Raw genomic sequence first — 21,398 nt, forward strand, 5'->3', positions numbered from 1 at the left:
GAATCAGACTCCATTATTTTCATTTTGGTGTTTACTATTTATTTCATGTCAATAGTAACTATTTGGAGCCACTTTAAATATCCGTGTATTTGTTGCTGTAAATCTAGAATAAGAGTGCCTAGAAATGATCCTGGAAAATCAAAATTTCTCTTTAATTTAATGTATTTATTTAATAAGCCTACTATATGGAAAACATTATGCTTCATTCAGTGGAGGATATAAACACAGCTATTGCCAGAGGGATCTTTTAGAGCTAAATCAGGTTTTGTCACTCCTCCATTCGAATATTCCATGGCTTTGCACCTTATTAGTGAGGGAAATCAAAGATGAAAAAACAGCCTTGCAGAAACTGATTTCAGACTCAACATTCAAGCTAGAAATGCAATGCTGAAACGGCCCCCTTATACCCAGATGTTCTTCCCATGCTTGGCTCCCTACTAGCTCTCTGCTTCCACACTCTCATCTCTCTTTCTCTTACAGCCACACTGGCTTCCCTACCTTTGCTTGAAAATGCCAGATGGCTCCTGCCTCAGGACCTTGGTGATTTTTATCTTTGCTTAGAATGCTCTTTCCCCAAATTCCACACATTCCACATAACCTAACTCTGCTCACTCTTTCCCTAGCTCTCTCTTTCTGCCAAATATTAGGAAGACCTTCCCTGAATACTCAATGTAAAATAACACCCCCCACCCGAATTCTCCCTAATCTGCCTTGCCTTACTTTATTTTCCTACTTAGCATTTATCAGCACCTCATAGTATGCATTTGCATGTAACTTACAGGCAAGCTCAGTGCAAACTTGACTGCTAGGTTGGCCATGGGACCCCCAGAATCTAGAAGAGGGCCAGGCATATGGTTATTGAATTAGTGAATGACATTATCCTCTCTGACCTCCCAAGTCAGATAAATTATGAAGGCAAATATGGTAAAACATTGGATTGCCCAGTAACTTCTTCTGCAAGTGTTCACAAGATGAGTAAACATTTCTAATAAATTTTAACTTGATATACAAGTGATGTCTTGCAATATGAGTAGTACATGATTCCAAATGTCACATGATCACAACTGAGCCAACGGTTCTTCTCTCTTCCTTTCTTTGTCTCTCTCTCTCTCTTACTGCGGGATTGTGAGATGTCATCCCCTATACTTGGATTTTTGGTCTCAGGCTTCAGTGTTTGGCAGAAATCTGTGATTATTCAGAACGTTGGAAGGTGCCCACAACTGGCACTAGTGTAGTTTTTGTCACTTCAAAGCACCGATGGACAGTCCTTTGCTTTTCCATACAAGAGTGAGCTTGGGAATGCTTTACTTCGTTCTAGATCAGGGTGCCTGCAGATATAGACCCTTTCCTCTGCTGCCTTATTGCCAGTGACATTAATACAGTATTTGAGGAGCCTGTTAATACTGTACTGTCGTTAACATCCATGCGAGCATATACAATGGCCCCCATGAACAAAAAGATTCCATTGAGCCAACAGATAGCAATGATTCTGTTAGAGACAGTGAAAGTCGTCCTACACAATAAGCCTCCTCTCTCTTGTCTCCCTCACACCAGCCACAAAGGTTTTCAAAGGTAAGTGCAGGTTAATTTGTTTATTTTTCTTTATATTTTGTACTTTATTTATTATTTGGTATTATATTACAGTATTGTAGTCATTTTTATATGAATATGTTTGGGTTGTGGAACGAATCATCTGAGTTTCCATTATTTCCTTTGGGGAAATTCACTTTGAGATACAAGTGCTTTGGATTAAAAGCATCTTTCTGGAACAAATTATGCTCACAAACCAGGGTTTTGCTGTACATATAAGTAAAACAAGCATTGGACTGTATGTGGTGGAACAAGAGAGACAAGTGCTGAACTTGGGCTCAGTGGGAAACCACATAACCTTCAAGTTAGAAGTTGAAATGCTAAAAGGGCTTTCAAGTGTCAATGGTGTGGCTCATACTGGATTCCGGCCTGGAAAATGGGGTCAGGAGAAGAGGCCAGATGCATGAGGCATTTAAACATCCCTCGCCCGTGGAATGATGGGTGGTAAGGATGCTTTCAGTGACACTCACTGCTGTCTGAGACAGCCATCATTTCAAGCATACTGGACACTTGCACTGGGAAGACTGGAATGGCCTGAATGGGTTTATGCCAATCAGAAGACATTCGTTTCTAAGATATTATAACTGAGGCAGACTTTTCTAGGCATGCTGCAGAGACAAGTCTTCAAAACAGACTTTATAGACACCTAAAGAAGTGTATGTGTGGGAAAAACTAGGATTCAGATATATCTCTGGTACTTGGGCTCGCAGGGTTAAAAGGGACAGCTGGAAATGCCCCTGGCCCATTCAGTCTCTGTGTGAGATCAAAAAAGGAATCCCTTCCTCCTGGGGATTATGAAGCCTTATGCCCAGGAAATAGATCCCTTGTCCAACTGCCCTCACACAGGGAACAATTCTTGGTGGTGGCCCTAGGGGTGGTTAAGATGTCTCAGAACAAAATGACTTTACTGCCGGCGCTCAAGATTTCCATCCTAGGAGCCATCCATGGCCTCTGGGACTCCAGTGTTCTGAGTCCCCCATCCAAAATGAGGAACTCTAAAAGTGCAAGGTCCTTGTCTCTCGGGTCTTCTCACATTGTTGGGATGACTCACTGGTGGACATCTAGTCACAGCATCCAGTGCATGGGATCTTCACTTCCACTTCGTGCTATCCTCATCTGTCTCCAAGGCTCTTCACCTATCTATCAAGATGTTTCCATGCCAACCAAGGTCACAGAGCATCCAGGATAAAAGCAAGATGTCTCAGGCTTAGATTTGACTCCAGGGTGGCTCATGTCACTGAGAAAAAGCTCTTAATTTCCCTAAACCTCAGTTTTTTTTTAAAAAGGGAGTTTAGTGAGAGTAAATATTTCAGATGATTGTTTAAACTTGAAATTATAAAATACACTTATAAAGTGGCTGGCAGATAATGCTATCATTGTTATTTTCTGCTAGCTGTTGTTATTAATATTAGTATATTTGATCATAATTCATGCCCAGATGGAATCATGAATCTAAGATCTTTGCTCTGAAAAATGGTAATTCCTCATCATTGGAATAAAAACTTATATTCCAAATGTAACTTAGATAAGCCCTATAATTGATCTTGTAATATATTACATACATTTAAGACAATGCTTAATGTATGTGTTTTTTTCTGATATTAATATAGATATATCAACTTCCTTTTGATTTGCTATTTGCCTCGTATTATCTTTTTCTACATTTATTCCAGAATTTCTGAGCCCTTTTGTTATGTCTCTTTAAATAGGATATCCTACATTTTTGAAATCCAATCTCAAAATCTCTATTTTCTCATTGTAAATTTATTTTATTTAAAAGCTGTAATTGGGATTAGTTCTACTACCTTATTTGGTGCTTTCAATTTACCATGTTTCTTGTTTCCTTACCTTCTTTTCTGACTTTTATCAAATATATTTTCTTCCTTTTTTATTCCCTCCTGGCTTAGAATTTATAAAATCTATTTATTGACGATTACATTTAAATTTTTAGTTTGTATGCTTGGCCTAAAAAAGTCTAAATTTGACCATTCTCTCTCTCTTCCTCCAGCACACATCTTTTCCTCCATCTTACATACTATTTGTATTGATATCTTAAGTCACCTTGCTTCTTTTCTCCCCCAGATTAAACATTATAGATAATAATTTATACAACCAATACTTATTTATAACAACTTCTTGGCTCATGTTTGGTTCCTAACTAGCAGTCATTCCTCTGGATTCAATTTTCCTCTTTTTTTAAAATGTTTATTCATATTTGAGAGACAAAGAGAGACAGAGCATGAGTGGGGGAGGGGCAGAGAGAGAGAGAGAGAGAGAGAGAGAGAGAGAGGATTGGAAGCAGGCTCCAGGCTTTTAGCTGTCAGCACAGAGCCTGGCATGGGGCTTGAACTCACATACTGTGAAATCATGACCTGAGCTGAAGTCGGACACTTAACCAACTGAGCCACCAAGTCACCCCTCAATTTTCTTCTTTATGAAGTCCATTCTTTGGTAGTTCACCCCTGCTCTTCTTGGCATTAAAGCCCAAGTCCTTCATTGCTGAGACCGGCACTGTCACCCACAGTAGCTACAGCATCAATGCCTGAGCTTATGGCTCTAGTTTCCCAATCCATCTCTGATCTTGGCAGCTGGAGGATTTCATTTCTGCCTTGTAAGCTCAGCTTTGCATGTAAAAGAATGTTTGTTGTATTATATTCTGCATTTCAAGGTATTTATAACTGGAGTCTATTTTGATGCGATCAGAAGTCACCATTCATATATGTGTATTAGGTGGTAGGTTCTAGTTGTCAACGATGTAAAGATGGAAATAAAAAAGGTGGAAATAAAAAGATGAAAATAGGTTGGCTGTCAAGGAGCTTACAATCTAACAGAGATAATAATGAATCTGATATGTGCAATAAAGTTTTTTAAGGCTTACACATGCTACTATGAGAGCCTAGACTAGATTGAGCTTCTTAAGAATAAATATATTCTTAATTGTCTTCCTGTCCCAGTATCTAGGGAAATATTAGGAGATAGAAGGTGACAATAAGTATTCATTGCCTAAATATATGAATGAATTATAGAAATCAACAAATCTTCTCACCGCTGCTTATTCCCATTTTTTAATTAATGAAAAGTAAGATGTTTATCATTTTCTCGTGACAAGTGAAATTTTTATGAAGGTTTTATTTAAAAGATGTTTAATTTTTATTGTACTACGACTAGTAATTGAGTCCTCACTCTGTAGCAGGCATTTGTCTCAGCACTTTCCAAGAATTCACTTATTTGAACCTGAAAATAACCCTGTAATGTAGGACTTTTGTGAGTGGCCAAGCCTTGGTTGCACATTTGAAACTATGTTGGGAACTAATTTAAATTAGTCTGACTATAACTTCTGTTTGCTGGTACTAAGTACGTATGCATTTGTCAGATTACGGTTTCAGTGGTAATTTCCAACTAGTGATTATCCTTGTTTTCACAGCCACGGTCCATGTTTGCAGAATCTAGGCCATTTACAACTTGATTACTGTCTTACTGATTGATTAATTGCCACTGGACTAGAAGACCTACCTCATTTCCAATGACTGTACACAAGGCTGATTTTACTGCTGCTACGTTGCTCTGAAAGTGCACAGCTAAAACTCACTTAGATCTGTGACCCGTCCTTCATCCATAGCTTCTTCTCCAACCACCTTCCAGCTAAGAATGTCACAGGTTAACTACTGCAATAAACAACCCCAAACACATACAAAAAAAAAAAAAAAAACCCAAAAAACAAAACAAAAAAAAAAACCACCAAAACTGCTGAATAATAATAATCTAGAGTTCTAGAATTTAGCCAGGAACCAAAATTTTGTATGTTCCTTGGTAGAATTTGCTTTTAAGAATTAGGCCAATATAAGCCAATACATTTTCCTGTCACCTTTATTGTTCTCCATGAGTTCTCAAAAATTATTGATAATAATTGTGAAATTATATCTGAAATTAATTTCAGTACCCAAATACATCATTTTTAAACAGTGAAAAATATTGAAATTGTTTCAAGGGGTTAGATGTTATTTTACTGTCTTGACCTTAAATGTCCTTTATTCATAATTATTCTACCTCTCTTAGGTTGAATTTTTTCTCTTTGACAGAGAAAATAAGAGTTGAACAGTTCACAAAGGCACGATTTATGATTGCCATCCATAGAGCAATAGTATTTTATGTTCACTCAGCAAATACTTATCCAGCACCCACTATTTCCAGGCATTATTCCAGGGGCCCCAGGTAGAATTGTAGATAAAATGGACACACATTCCAGATTTCATGGTGCCTACATGTGGTGGTACGTGACATGAATGATCTTTTTCTACTCTGAACTCTCTGGGGCCCGAGCAAAACTTTCCAGTTCATTCTCACCTGCTCTTGCCACCTCTATCACTACCACCAGCAGACACACATGACCCTAAGACACACCAGACAGTCAATGGTTCTGGATCCAATCATGTGTTTTTCCTGCCTATATGCCCCTATTGTGGGCGGGGCCTTCAACGTCAATCCTACCAGGAATGCCAAAGTGTTCATGATCTTTACCTGAAGGCCATCTTTATTTATCCTAGTACAAACACATATCTTCCTTTATGCTACCTCATTATACTTTGGATTACAGTGAGAGCATCATTTGTAATCTGCCTTGAATTGTGTTTACTTGCAAAAGTAGACGTACCCCTATTTGACTGTGAGAAATAGTCAACACCTGGGGTTAACGGACTCTTCCATTTTACATCTTCAAATTCCATACGGTGTCTAAATAGCACTAAACACAGAATATGTTCTCAATCATACTTGGTAACTTGTACAATCACGTCGTCTTCTCTACTGTGTAGCTTAATTTTTATTTACTTTTTCAGTTATCCATTTATTTATTCAAAAGATATTTAGTCAGTGCCTACCAGATGCCAATCATTCTCTTAAGAAACTGGGGATACACAAGAGAGAAAAACAGACAATAATATTTTTAGCCTAGTTTTAGAATTATTCAAGTTAGATTCCATGACAAATCACCTGTCTGTAAGGATTGGTATGACACCGGGATGTATTATTACAGGAAGTGTCAGAGTTTCTCATGGAGATTGTGAAGTACAGTCGACTTTCTATCTTGAGATATTTGAATGAACTCTTCCCTGGAGGCTGGGGGAATGGAGGTTTTGATTTCATAATGTTCGCCCCTTCAGGTCTTTGGTTTTATGAATTCATATGCATGAGGGCAAACAACCCAATGAGTCTATTCTCCCCTCACCCTCAGTTATTCATTTGAACAACGATGCCAGTGAAAGGCTTCTATAACAATCATTACTTGTGGGAATTGTAGTAAGTCTAAGACTTCCATCAGCCCTTTAGACCTCATCTAAAGTAATCTATTTTTCCAGGAGCTGAAAGAGTTTAACAACCTGGAAAGGTCAGTGCTCTATAAAGGATCTCAACAATATCTGGATTGCCAGAATTTTGTGAGGAGGGAAGATACAAGATGATTTTATAAGGAAAAAAAAAAAAAACGTTGAATAGCAGAAAACTCAAATTAGCTTTTTATCCCCCACAGAATAGTACCCTGAGAATGTCAGAAGGCTTGGCCAAACTGTAAATGTACAAAACAGACCATAGGAAAGCCTGAAATCATGAAATGGTTATTCCTGGGGTGGGGGGGGGGGGACGTGCTAAGAGAGAGATGGTTGGGTCTTCTGTAGCCCCTGCTAAATAGAATCTTTAATGTGCATAGTACCTTTCCTTTAAAACCTTTGGTACTAACATATCATAAAGATGAATAGAGGCTGAATCACCAGATAAATATTCAACATTGAAGATTTTATTCATGCATCAGCAACCAGGTTTTTATGCCTTCTGCTGTCTTGTCCTCCCCTCCCCCTACTTGCCTCCTCCAAGCCCGTGCAGGGGTGCCTAGGACAGGGATCCCAGACAGACCCTTTCTTAGGCTGACCTGACCACTTGCAGTAATTACAGTCCTAGAGTTCCACCATTTCTACTTCTTCTGTACTCTCTTCTAGAGCCTTAGTGTTATTTTTCCAACTGGATGACTTCAAATAGCCTTTATTTCAGCATTGCCAAAGTCAGAGGAATTAGCTGCTTCTGACTACCGCTTTATGCCAGGGAGATGCCTAAGTGAAACGTTGAGCAGAATGATCTTTCTGTCATTATCACTCAGAACATCCTCAAAGTCAGTCCTGACTCGAAAAGAAATACAAGCATGAGTAATAAAATTGTGCCTCTCTGACCAGCTGAAGAGAGAGTGCACAATTGGAGAAGCTCTATCATTCTCGGGATTCCAAGAAGACCGATTCCTTCCCAGGCTGTTTAAGTGTCTCCCCTGCTCCCTCTCAGAGATGCTATTAAGATGTGGAAACACCTCTCCACCTCCACATCCAGCACAGACTGTTGTTCTCCCAGAAGTTCGAGCAGCTACAAGGTCAAAGTCAACCCAGAACAAAATATTCCACTCAAGTTTCTGCCTTTATCTGGGCCATTGGCAGTCAGCCCAGCCATGAAAGAAATGTAGCTGGGATGAGGCAAGGGATTCCGCCAAAAAGGATTATAGAAGAAATGAGCTATGGGGGAGAAATTGTGTTTAGAGCTTTAAGCTGAAGGAGGATAGGCCTATCCTCAAATGAGAGCAGCTACCACCCACAGAAGCCCTCAGGCGTTCATTCACTTTCATAGGACTTCAGTGGAGGCTGGTGCTGGTCTTCGGTTGGTTTATCATGTGTGATAGCCCATTCCTCACCATAAATTCAAACATCTCCCTTAGATTCATTGACATTCAGGAACGTGATTTTATACTCCTTTCATTTAACAACATTTATTCCAGGCTTACAGTGTTAACACAGGCAGTACCTACTCTAGGCTCTGAGCTTCTTCCTTGAAAACAGAAAGACAAGGACCTGTGTCACATGGAATTTTGCATTTTCGTGGGGGGGGTCATTGAGAATAAACAAAGAAACAAAGATATTAATAAGGTCATCTCATATTTTTCATGGATAAGGAAAATAACATAGGGCTATGTGATACAATGACTGCAATAAAAATGATGACTTTTTGTTTGCCGCTTTGTTTTTATTTGCTCTGGTTTTTCCTTAGGGATGAATGATGGAGACTGTTTCTGCTGAGATGACCTTTGAACTTTGATGTCAATAATAGGAACAGCCACCAAAGATATCTGCGGGCAGGAGACTGTAATGGAGGGTACAAGAAGTAGAATATCTAAAATGGAACTAAAACTTACAATTTAAATATTGAAAAATAGACGAAAATGGACAGAAAAGAAAAGGCTTGACATTTATAAAAACGGCCAAAGAAGGTAAGATATATGAAAAATAAGATATTACAAGCCTAAAATTTTATAGATATGAAGTCCATGATTTTCATATATGTTATATATACCACATGTATATCTCATAAGCATGTATATCTCAAAGTAAAACCCATTTAACAAAAATTATACGTATACTTTTAAAAAAATAAATTTAATTCTATTTCATAGCTAACTTCTGTTTTCAGATTAAAGATATAACAATGAAGAGATACTAGTCACCAGATTTAAAACCCCGTGATGATCTTGCATATGCCAGGATACTGATTACACGAGTAAATTCCCAGAAATCAGCAGATCTGTACAGAGGCAATTGCAAACTTTGTCCTTAAGGAATTCAAATTTTGACAAGATGTTTGCTATCTTATAAAGAGATATTAAAGACAAGACATAATGGCTATAAGTGAGCCATAAACGAAGTTGCCTGAAAGCATCAGGATGTAGTGATTCATTCCAAAAGAATTTGAGAGGCATAAAAAAGATATTTAATGGGGTACTATTCAAAGCCCATGGAGAGTGATCTCGTTGAGCATTGGAAATCTATTGTTATGGTAAAACATTAGGAGAGCTGACCACAATATTTCTAAATTATTTACTTTTCATCTTAACCAACTGGTTGGCTTACCATTCAATCCAGAATCTAGGGTCTAGATTGCATAGCACCCAAAGTTCCTTTTGATGCTCTGATTCCACAAATATTTCTATTTTTTTCTATTTTAACATTTAAAGATGGATTTTAAAATATTATTTGTAAAATAAATTAAGTACAGATAATAAAGTTGATTTTTGTTATACATGTTATTTTATTTATTCAATGTATATTTACGAGAATCTACTAGGTATTCAGTGGAAATACAAAAGAAGGATGTAACTTTTCTTTCACTTGCTTCTGGTGTATCTGGGAAGACAAGCAAATGCTGTAAATGCAAAACTTGGAAGACAAAACACTGCAAGTCACTGACAAATTGAATGATACACGTCAATGTTCACTCCAAGTTTTTAAATTGTGAACCATGAGACTTTAAGTGTGAAGTTTATTCAATGGCAGCTTACACAGTTAATTTGACACCAATTTGATGAGATGCATAACATTTTGCTACACGGCAAAAAGGCATAAATGCTAACTAACTGTATAAATGACTGTTCTTGGTATTTTTTAATATAAGCAAATAAAACTTTTATCAGTTTTCTCTTCTAACTTTTGAACACCTTCAACATCTATAATCAGTATTAACAAGCTCCCTGATAAAGTGTAATTTCGGCCATGCAGACACCCTGAAAACCTCACGTGTTCTATTACAAGTTAAATTTATTCACCGTGACCTTAGGGCACAGTTTACTTGTGAGTTCTCTCCACCTATAGCCCCAGCACCAGATCCAGCACCATTATCTCTAACTCTTGCCCTTGAAATGGTGGGAATGGTGGCCACCTCCTTGTGCAGGCAATATGGATCAGAGTAGACTTGAGCTTCAATAATGTGGGCTCCATCTTACAGCTGAACTTGGATGAGGCCAGGGTTACCAAAGCACAAATAATCCAGTCCTGAGTAGCTGAAGGATGTCACCTCTGACAATGCCACAGGACCGAATTTCCAAGCCTTGGGGAGAGGCTAAAATAGGTTTGACCTCTGTATTAGTCTGCTTGGGCTAGCATCACAAAATGCCACAGACTGGGGGCTTAGACAAAAGAAATTTATTTCTCATAGTTCTGGAAGCTGGAGGTCCAACACGAAGGTCCAGCAGGGTTTGGATTCTGGTGGGAGTTCTTACCTGGCTTGCAGATAGCTGCCTTTTCATTGCAGCCCTCACATGGTCTTTCCTCTAAGCACAAGCTAAGAGAAAGAGGAAAAGAAGGAGGAGAGAGAGAGGCCATCAACTTATAAGGCCATCAACTCGATTGGGTTAGACCTACTTCCCCTAATGGCCTTATTTAACCTTAATTACCTCCTAAAGTCCCATCTCCCAATATAGTCACTTTGAGGGCTAGGGCTTCAACATATGACTTTTGGGAAGACACAATTCAGTCCTTGGGTGGCTTACATTTCAAGGAAAATAACTGCTCCCTTTTGTTTTACTTTCCTGCACTACTGTCCATTCTCCTCTCCACACCATCCATATTCTGGAAGCCTGAGGCTCTGCTTGAAAACTGCACCTGGTCAAAGTTATAAATCAGTATGAATGAGTTGAAGTCCAATTCCTCCAGGTTTTAGTAGGGAAGAATTCTAAGAATAAATCAGAAATTGGGATATCTGAACTGAAATAGATACAACTAAGTCATGAAAAACATAAAAAGAATAGGCTAGGGTTTTGAAGAAAATTTTCTGTACTTCACTCTGAAGTACAGTGCCCACCTACTTCACACCTGTCATGTATAAGCAGAAACCATAACTTTGGGCATTATGCTGTGCTCGTTTAACCTAAGATATACCTAAACAGAGAGGAATATCTTTAGGGGAAAGTTTTGCCCACCCAAAGTTCCCTGAATCCTGGATACAGTGCAGGGAACACCTGGTTCTTACAGAGAAAGAAGAGCATCTCCCAAGTATGCTCTACAGCGCTGTGGTCCCTGCATGAGTACATGTAAGTATAGGAAAGAAGGATGGCCCGCAATATCTCTATTTTGATCATTCACAATAATGTCAGTGGAACAAAAGCACAGAGAATTCATAGCATGAGGAGACCTATAGAATTTTGGTCAACACGGTGTTTTCTAAACTTATTTGACCAGTCTTCTTCTTGTGATAGCTGTGGTAAGCATTATTTGTGATCACCAACACTCAGCTCTTCCCTCTCTTCTCCCTGAACACACTTTTCCAGTCAGACAGGGTCATATGACTGGTTCTGGCCAATGGGGCTGTGAGCAGAAGTGGCAGGAAAGGAGGTCAGAGTTCCCTTTTGACTATACCTCCCCCTCCTTGGAGAGATCAGAGGCTGTGAATGCTGAACACCAAGACAGGGCAGCAAAAGTAGATCAAAAAGGCCTGGATTGCTGAGTATCCCCACGGAGGATGAGAACGTTGGAGAAACATCCTATCCGCAGTAAGCTTTGCACTAGATTTACAAATTAAACCATTGAAATTAGAAGTAAATTTTGTTGTGAGGCAAAAAAAAAAAATTGCTATTACAAGTTAACTTATCCTATCTTTTGCTAGTTTGCTATTACAAGTTAACTTATCCTATCCTGATTAACAGTCTGTAAAAGACTAGAAGACTCAGCGGGATGATATGTTTCTGAAAATAATGTATTAAGGAAAAACATCTAATTTGGGAAACCATTTTGTATCTTCAGTGCAAAAATAGCATATTCCATGAAAAAGGAACAGAAATCCATAAAGGAAAATAATGTAATATAAAAAGATAAGGGTGAGAAACACTGGGAACATGTTGAGATAAGAAAAGATTCTAATAAAATTGAAATTAGATACTAGAATTAAAATTCAACATGCTCTCCCACAAAGCAGGGGAAGAGGCAAATAAATGAACAAAAAGAGAATGTGGTAAATATGAAAATCAAGGAAGAAAGAATAAATCAACAGAACTAATAACCAGTGACATAACTGAAGAAAATGTTTCTCAGTTGAAATTTAAAAAAAGTAAGTTGGCAGACTGAAAGAATCTGCCAATTAATGATGTATTTAGATATATTATGCTATATTTTAAATAAGAGGATAAAAAATATCATAAGATATTGACCTATCTCCAAACGGTGCTTTGGCTAGAAATGAGGACCCACAAAGTTTACTATTTAAAAGGCCTCCAAATCTACCAGAGAGGGCACTTTTAAGGTAACCCATATGTGGTTCTCCCTCTTCTCTAGTAACTAATCAACACAATTGAACAGCTTCCACTCAAGAGCTCTTGCTTCTGGACTGATCTGGCAGAGACTTGATGACAAGGTAGAGCATCTGACAGATGTACCGACAGAAATACTTTTTTTTTTTTTTGCTCCCGCCACTTTTTCACCTCCAACTCCATTCCTAGAACTTCCCCCTTTCTACCTAAATGTCCTTCTTGTTTTGGCATAGGATATCTGGCCTCAGTTTTGTAATTGCTTTATTGTGTATCATTATTTCTCATTGGATATCATTATTTTTTCATTGTAATCAATAAAATGATCCAGAGGACTTATCTCTGGATGTTCAGAGAACTATTCCAGGTGCTCAGCTTTCCTCTTGGGACATTTGGCTAGTTTATCATTGTGCAGCATAATGTTGGGTCTTCTTGTACCTGATTCTTATGGGTGACCTACATTCTCCATCAGTTCTTCCTTCATATGGTATGGTTTCTCTACTTTTCTGGAACTCTGGTTTATTCCCAGTGCCTTACACCCATCCTTCATTATTTATACTATAGGAAAAATATCTGTCCTGTATAGGAATGTTTGTGCTTAAGAGATGAAACAGAAGCTTGATACATGTCAACAAAAGTACACAAATGGTAAAAAATTAGGTGGGCCTCAAAGCTCTCATTGGCCATATGAAATGCTAGATGATAACAGAGCAATACGTGTGAAACCATTGAGAGGAAAATGTCATGAGCCAACAATCTTATGTTCAGTCAAATTGTTCATGTGCAAAAACAAATAGTCCCTGTCATATAACTTCCTAAGAAAAACTTTCTGATATAATTCATTTGACCAAAAAAAATTAATAATCTCCAAATGGGGAAGTATCCTATAAGCTATAAATGAGTTAAACAGAGTTTAGTCTCGATGACTTTTGTAAATATGGTCAGTAGTTATAAGGCAAAATGTAAACATTAAAAATCTTTTCTGAGTAAAATACGGGGTGCAAAATGGAATCTTAGGTTCAATGCCCAGATTAGGTTAGCAAAGACTGGGTCATTGCTAGGGTGGAGACAGAATAACTGACCATAAATTCTTCATCTTACACGTGGGCACCCAAAAGATACCATTACTTCTTGACTTTTCATACTGAGAAAAATACAGGGGTGCATTGTGGGATTGTTTATTTCTTTTGCTCATTTAGCAATAAGATTTGAGACACTAACTTGTTGCATATTGAAATTGACAAAGAACAAAAATGATATATGAAGGAATTTTGATTCAAAATAAATTCTTCTGACTTCTGGGTATTTCCCATCTTATCCTAATCTTCTTGATGACCCCATCCCTATCTCAGAACTAATTCTTCCTCCTGAATCTTCCAGCTTCTAGTATATACCTACAGAATCAGCCTCACTCTTGCTTTTCTCTTCATTCAGTTGGGAAAATAACTTTTTTGCCTGCACAGCCCTACCTCTGCCCTAAGCTTCTTAGTTGACAATCTTCCTTGTATTGTTTGCATTAACAGGTTGTCTATCTGTCCTCCTAGAATACAAGGCACACAGCACCCAGAAAAATTGCCCATTTCTCACAGGCACTTAATCCAGAGCAGTAATAAGCAGTATTCCACTCACCTGTTTCTGCACCTGTTTCCTATTTCTCCCAAGATGCTCTGATATCTATCTAGATCCTGATATAATATGTCCTTAAAATGGATCCTTCCAATAGTTAATGCTCCCCATCTCATCTCCTCACACTAATAAAAGCAAAAAAGAGAATAATGTTAACGGTGAACAACAACAGCCAGAGGAAACCCCAAAGCAGCATGCTGGCCATATTTTCTATTTGGATTATACTGTCTATTTGCCTAGATCATTATTTCTCCCAGGCTTAATGCCTAGAGGTATGTGCTAATTTGCCAAGCTGCTTTAATATTTAGTGAGGAGCCACAGCCGGCCAATAATTTTTAATAGCTTGTCCTCTATTGATTTCAACCCACACATTAAAGCACCTAATAAAAATTTTAAAAGGATAGGTGAAGGGACATAAGGACAACAGAAAGTTAATAGCCTTGTCCACCTCCATTTGAAGAGAACAAGAGGATTAGTTCAACTTCTGTGTGGTTTGTATAAGACAATTGCTTTCTGCAAGCATTTTTCAGCAGAGTTTTTTAAGATGGGCTTACACAATATGTAAGTACTTTAATTAATATGGTTGTATTCCTCAGCAGACTCTAAAATAAGTAATTTCTGATGAGTGTATAGACGGCTTTGTTTTATTAAAAAAAAAAAAATTCCTAGGGTGCCTAGTTGGCTCAGTAAGTTAAGTGTTCAACTCTTGATTTCAGTTCAGATCATGAGCTCAAGGTTGGTGAGACGGAGCCCCGTACTAGCTCCACGATGATAGTGTGGAGCCTGCTTGAGGTTCTCTCCCTCTCTCTCTGTCTCTCTCAAAACAAACAAATAAACTTAAAACAAAATCCCAATAATTGAATGGCACTTCAAGTGTTGACTCCACCACCTCTACCACCATGTGATTCAACTGGGGGTTGCCATAGGTGAAGCAAAGGATGCAGCCCTCAAATTGGAGGAACGTATTTGCAGTTCCAGCCAAATTCCCGGAAGCCCCGGCCTGAGGCTTCATGAAACACAAGGCCTGTGCTTGTCCCCAGATCTGACTTGGGAAGAAGTAAGTGAGCTACCCAATATACATCATTTTAGAAAGAAAGGGTTGGGGTGCCTGGGTGGCTCAGTGGGTTAAGCATCCGACTCTTGGTTTTGGCTCAGGTCATGATCTCACGGTTCGTGGGTTTAAACCCCACATTGGGCTCTGTGCTGATAATGCGGAGCCTGCTTGGGATTTTCTCTCTGCTCCTCCCACGTGCTCTCTCTCTCTCTCTCTCACTTTCAGAATAAATAAATAAGCAAAAAAAAAAAAAAAGTTGTAGGAAGAAAAGGTTCACTCTGAAGCAGCCTTCACACTTAGTATAGGAAATGAGTGCCCTCAAAGGATTTCTTTTGGATTATAAATACGGAGGTTTACCCAAAACCAAACATAGATTAAGTCCTCCTTCAAGCAAGAAACTCTCCATAAATTCTACACAATAAAGGATAGGCCCTGTCCTTTGTGAAACCTCTGGCCTGGACTTCAGGAACCAGGCACAAGCCCTGAAGACAAATGGCTCAAAGTGTAAATCAAAGTTCTTCTACAACTGTCTCTACAACTGCCTCTGGTAAGTTATTTAAAACCACTCTTTGTAGTCTTTTTTCTTATCTAAAAGATAGATTTAATAGATTACAGATTAAAGTAAAGATAACATATTAAGGCACCTTGTATACAGTAGGCACATTTTATTGTGGGCAATACTATGTGCTTTAGACAGAAAAGTCTCAATGGATTCTAGAGGGAAATAGCCACTGTAGTTTGGGATATAAAAGGAAAGATTCATAAGTAGAGGGACCGTATCATTTCTCTTCCAAAACGGGACACTTTTGAAGGACAAAGAGGGAACTTATTCTAAGTGTAATGCGGTCACAGGCATAATTGTGCATGTTCCGGACCAACCAGGAGGTATGGTCAGCAAATGCTTGATTTAAGGGTTGAGGAAAGAATGGAAATGAAGTGGCAGGAATGTCTGAGATGCAAGGGCTGGGTGCCATGTAGGTTTTTTATGAACTGTGATTAGAAAAGCCTGATCAGTCCTTGCTAAAGAATTCTTTCAAAGGTATAGGATATGATAAGGATAGAAGTAGACAGAAGAAGGATCTAGGTTGAAAAATATTTTATTTATATATTTTTTATTTATTTGAGAGAGAGAGAGAGCACATGAGTGGAGGAGACAGGCAGAGAGAGAGAGAGAGAGAGAGAGAGAGAATCTCAAGCAGCCTCCATGCTCAGCAAAGCCCAATACAGGGCTTGATCCCATGACTGTGAGATCATGACCTTAGCCAAAATCAATAGTTGGACACTTAACCGACTGAGCCACCCAGGTGCTCTGCAAAATATTTGAAATTCCAAAATAACAACTTTGGTTTTATCTCTTAGACCATAAAGAGACATTGGAAGTATTTCAGGAGAACAGCACAATGCAAAAATAGTATATTTAGATCAGTTTGGCAGACTGGAAAAGGGAAAGAGTATAGAATCTAAAGGGATAGATACTGAAAGCACTATTCAGATATGACGTGAGATAGGGATGGTCTGGGACAGTAAAGAAATGGCTAAAGTAAGAAATGTTTGAGATGACTTCATCATAACTAATTATGAAAGAAGTAAGAGGGAGCTAACATTACTCCATGAGTTGAAAGTTATTTGATAGAAAGAGAAAGCCAATACGGTTGATAAGACTGATGACATTATATGTCACATAGTTTTCAAAAGTATCTCAGCATGAAGAATAAAATACAGAAGAGATTTCTTTCTTGTTAATTTGTATTCACCGAGAAGTTCTCAGCAGGTGATAATATCATCATAGATGAAGATGCCTTGACAAGATGCATCCCTGAGACCTTGACTTTGTAATACACATTGAATGACCATTGGAGAAAAGAGCTGGCGCTGGAGTTAGGCCTAGGAGTCCAGTTGGTCAGGAATGATCTGATCATACATCAAGGTCAGCAAAGCCAGATAAGAAAGAGAAAGTTAAGTTTACTTAGGGATACAAGGAGGGTAAGAAAGGAAAGATTCTATCTAGCAAATCAGGTAATAGAAATGAGGGACATATACAAAGACCTTGTGAAAAAGTTCTCTGGGCCAAGAGTGAAAAGATGTGGGGAGGGGGTATGAATAGAACAGGGAAGATGAAAGGTAAATCCAAAGGAATTTGACAATTATTGACGAGTCACCTATAATTATCCTCATGAAAGGGATCAGAATATGCCAATCCACATGTGCCACTTTGGCATAAAGCAATTGAGAATTAATAGATATAGGAAGAGTTCTCTGCCCTCCCTTTGTCTAAAATCAAGGCATAAATTTCCCTTTGAGGGAGGGGCCTTTCTCTCCCCCTCACTTCATTCCCTTCACCCCCATTCCAGGTAGAGAGGAGCAACTCTTGTCATTGAAGATGGAGAGTTGACACCAAGATGAACTTGCATAAATGGACCTCACAAAAATAATTCTTAACTGCCATTAGCTCTCCCATATATTTCCTGGTATCTTCCCCACAATTTATTGTCCCTTGAAGCCCAAACATTCTTCTTTTTGTTAAAGGGGTATATAAGCACCTAAGTCTAACCATTGCTTTGACTTTCATTTCTTTTCTGTAACTCCTGTGCATGAAAAAATTATAAAAAGTGTGTTCCTTTTCCCCTATTGATCTGTATTTTCTTATTTAATTTTCAGTCCTCAGGTACAAAACTAAGAAGATAGAAAAACATTTTTCCTCCTCAACTCATTTTAACCATCTGTAAATCAAGGAAATTCCAACTTACCTAACTGAAAATCTCTTGCCCTTTCCAATAAATTGTACTGGAGCTCCCTCCTTATTTTATCTCCTGGCATGGGCAGGAAATGGTTTCAGAGGACAGATGACCTTGAAGTCACAGGAGACAAGGGGCTAATCAGGCTGGGTGGGAGAGAAGACCTTGAAGAACAAAGAGCTTCTGACTCCAGCAGGATTGTCCGAAAGCAATTTGCCACATAATTTCTCACAGGTAAAATCCCTAAGGGCCAACCAATTAGCTGAGAAGGGATGACTGGATCTACTAATTCTTTTATTTTTATTTTTTTTAATTATCTTAATTGTGCCCTTTCTCTGAGCCAGTCCATTGGATCAGCTGGATAGAAAGTCATATTGAATGAAGGAGTCATAATGAAACATATTAAGATGCTGTCTTGTCCTACCCATCCCCCCTTTCAATAAGTAATTAATTAATTAATTAAACTCTGAAGGAATTGATGACCAGTGACAGTCTCTACAGAACAGTATGGAAATCAATTAAACAGAAGCTGAAAAATGCCTCAGGGTGTAATTGATAACATGATGAGGCAGGAAAAAAAATTACAAGTATGAAGTCAAATCCAAAAATTCTTACTTAGAGAAAACGCAGAGGCTTCTCATATCCCACAGGACCAATCTGGAAAGCTATTAGTGTTTGGAGAAGCGAGAACCAGAGAATAATTGTTGTTGTTTGTTTATTCTTGACAGTTTTAAAGGACAATTTCTCTTGGGGGAAAATTTCTGTTTCCCACTTAGAAGTTCCTTCTAAATGCAAACCATTCTGGAAAAGTTTTTTTAGCTCTTTCTTGAACTTTGGAAATGGATTTTGCATAAACTTGTGGATCCGTGTACTTAATTGCTTCAGTAGATTATCATTCTTCAGATTCAGAGGTTTATAAACATCACTGGATATGAAACACGATCAGAAAAGAAAAAAAAAATCAATGTTACAAAGATTAGATGCCAGACCAGTGAATGAAAGGCCAGGATTTTGTCCATGGTGGTCTCTGAATTGAACAGCTGCCATTTTCAGTATGGAAACATATTCATTGTTGCTGTGATTTTTCATAAAATGTTAAAATGGTCCAAGTGCTTTCTTGAATTATAGCCCAGTCAGTTTAGGCCCTTAGATCTGGCTCCCAGATTTTCTTAGTGTGTTATCCACTAAGCCACACATACTGCTACAAAAATCTAAATTCCTACTAAAATTTTTAAAGTTGGTCAAAAGATTTTGGTTTTTGTAGAAGAACACAATTGTCTATTGTTTCCCTTGCATTATTAAAGATTTAATGATTTCTAACATGAGAATTAAATTATTAATGCATTTGGTACTAACACTATATAGTATTTCAATTCTTAAAGAACTTTTCTGAATCATGAGATTATTTCAGGGAAAATAACTCAGGAACATCAGATACCTGGAATGCATTGCTCTAAAATTAAGGTAAAATTATTGCACCCCATTAAAATTTGTAATCTCTTGTTAATGAAGTTTAAAAAGACAGCACATTTATCGCAGGGGAGCCTGGGGAAAGGAAGTAGTAATTATCAGAATATATGCACAAAATCATTATTCTACCTCATTCCTTATGCATTTAAACTGTCTCTCTCCACTACACAAGTCTTTTGTAATAAAAGCAGAAGATTTTGATAGCCTACTTAATGTAAATTTAGATGCAATTCACAGCTAGTTTTAAAAGAAGAAAAATCTTAAATTTTATTACCATAGTTCCCAGATTAATTAATGGCAGAAGGGTTAAAAATTCCAAATACATGTTGGTCTTGTTAACACATAATTGATTCCAACTCCTCAAAGACAGTTCTGCCTTTTTACGCCAGACATGTAGGTTGTAAAGTAAAGTAATGGTCGTGAGTAATACAGCATAGCAAGACAGGTCTATGCAGGCTTTGTTCATTGATACCTATCTAAAGTTCTTTTTAAAAAAATTTTTAATGTTTATTCATTTTTGAGAGAGAGACAGAGAGACAGAGAGAGAGAGACAGAGGGCAAGCAGGGGAGGGGCAAAGAGAGAGGGAGACACAGAATCTGAGTCAGGCTCCAGGCTCTGAGCTATCAGCACAGACCCCGACGTAGGGCGCAAACCCATGAACTGTGAGATCATGACCTGAGCCAAAGTTGGCTGCTTACCCAACTGAGCCACCCAGGCGCCCCTTTTCTAAAGTTATTTTTAATCATAATAAAAACAACAAATACTTGAGTGCCTACTGTGTGCCAAGCACGTTATAAGCACTATCTTGTGTAAACCCGACAGCAATTTTATGTGATATGAATGAACATTTTCTTCATTACACAAATAAAAATCGTGTGATTCAAAGAAGTAACTTGTTCAAAGTAATTCAGCTGGTAAAATAGTATACCTGGGATTTGAATGAGCATAGCTGACACTTGAGTCTATGGCTTATCACTGTGCAAAACTGCAGTCATCAAATCATCTGATAAATTTCTTCTGCAAAGTCAGAAAACTTTTCAAATTGGACAAGCGATTTCACTAACATTTTTCTTTCATTACTACCTATAAATGAGGAACCCGCCAGCAAAACCAGGCAAGAGCTTATCAGCTGCTTCACTTTCAGCAGAATAAGACTGTCAAGATATCTCTATATATTTAAAGTCCTGTATCACTTCTTCATCATGCCTATAGCAATTTTATGATCTATATGAGAAAAAAGTTCCCATCTCTCCCCTCTGACTGGCTGGCCAATCCACAGTACACTCCCCCGGTCATATCCCTAGCTGGAAAAGCACAAGAACACAAAGACATTTCAAACACCATTACTGTGAAGCTTGCCTTAGCTTTCCCAAACAAAATGAGGCAGTTCCATGCCTCTGTATCTTACCACTCAGTTCTTACCTCCATCAGAGCAAAAACCACGGAACATTCTAAATTATCTGCAGGTGAATCATCTTCTTCGCTAGACCACACTCCAGGACTGTCTCTTAGTTTTCAGTGAATGTGTTGGTGAACACAGTAAATCTATTTTTCAATCTCTCATTTTTCTAAAACGTGTTGCAATCACTGATTATTATTGCAATTTTCTCCTCAAGAGCCGGCCTAAATTATTATTCTAAAAAACAAACAAACAAAAACAGTGTTCGTAGCTTTGTAAGTGGGAAAACCAAAAAATAGCCACAAGCAATTGATCACAAAGTCCCAAATTGCCTGAAGTCTCTGCTTGAGGAAAGACTCTTGAATAATGGAGAATTCACAGTACTGCCTGGTGTACCATTTCATACTACTCTGTACCATGAACGTTTC

At 38.1% G+C, this 21,398-nt stretch overlaps 1 long non-coding RNA gene across 3 annotated transcripts in view; it reads right to left on the bottom strand.

Moving 5' to 3' along the window:
* Nucleotides 1-21,194, bottom strand: part of LOC113600780 (uncharacterized) — a 71,624-nt gene extending 50,430 nt beyond the window's left edge. For 2 of the 3 annotated variants that reach the window (XR_003421871.2, XR_008294987.1), the window contains exons 1-2: nucleotides 20,994-21,194; nucleotides 14,315-14,436 (exon numbers count right to left, since the gene is read on the bottom strand). This is a non-coding gene — a long non-coding RNA (uncharacterized LOC113600780). The remainder of the gene's footprint in view (nucleotides 1-14,314; nucleotides 14,437-20,993) is intronic. The other variant, XR_003421870.2, reaches the window with a different exon arrangement.
* Between the last annotated feature and the right edge of the window lie 204 nt (nucleotides 21,195-21,398).

Source organism: Acinonyx jubatus, chromosome A1, assembly GCF_027475565.1.
Source record: "Acinonyx jubatus isolate Ajub_Pintada_27869175 chromosome A1, VMU_Ajub_asm_v1.0, whole genome shotgun sequence".
Classification (NCBI taxonomy): Eukaryota; Metazoa; Chordata; class Mammalia; order Carnivora; family Felidae; genus Acinonyx; species Acinonyx jubatus.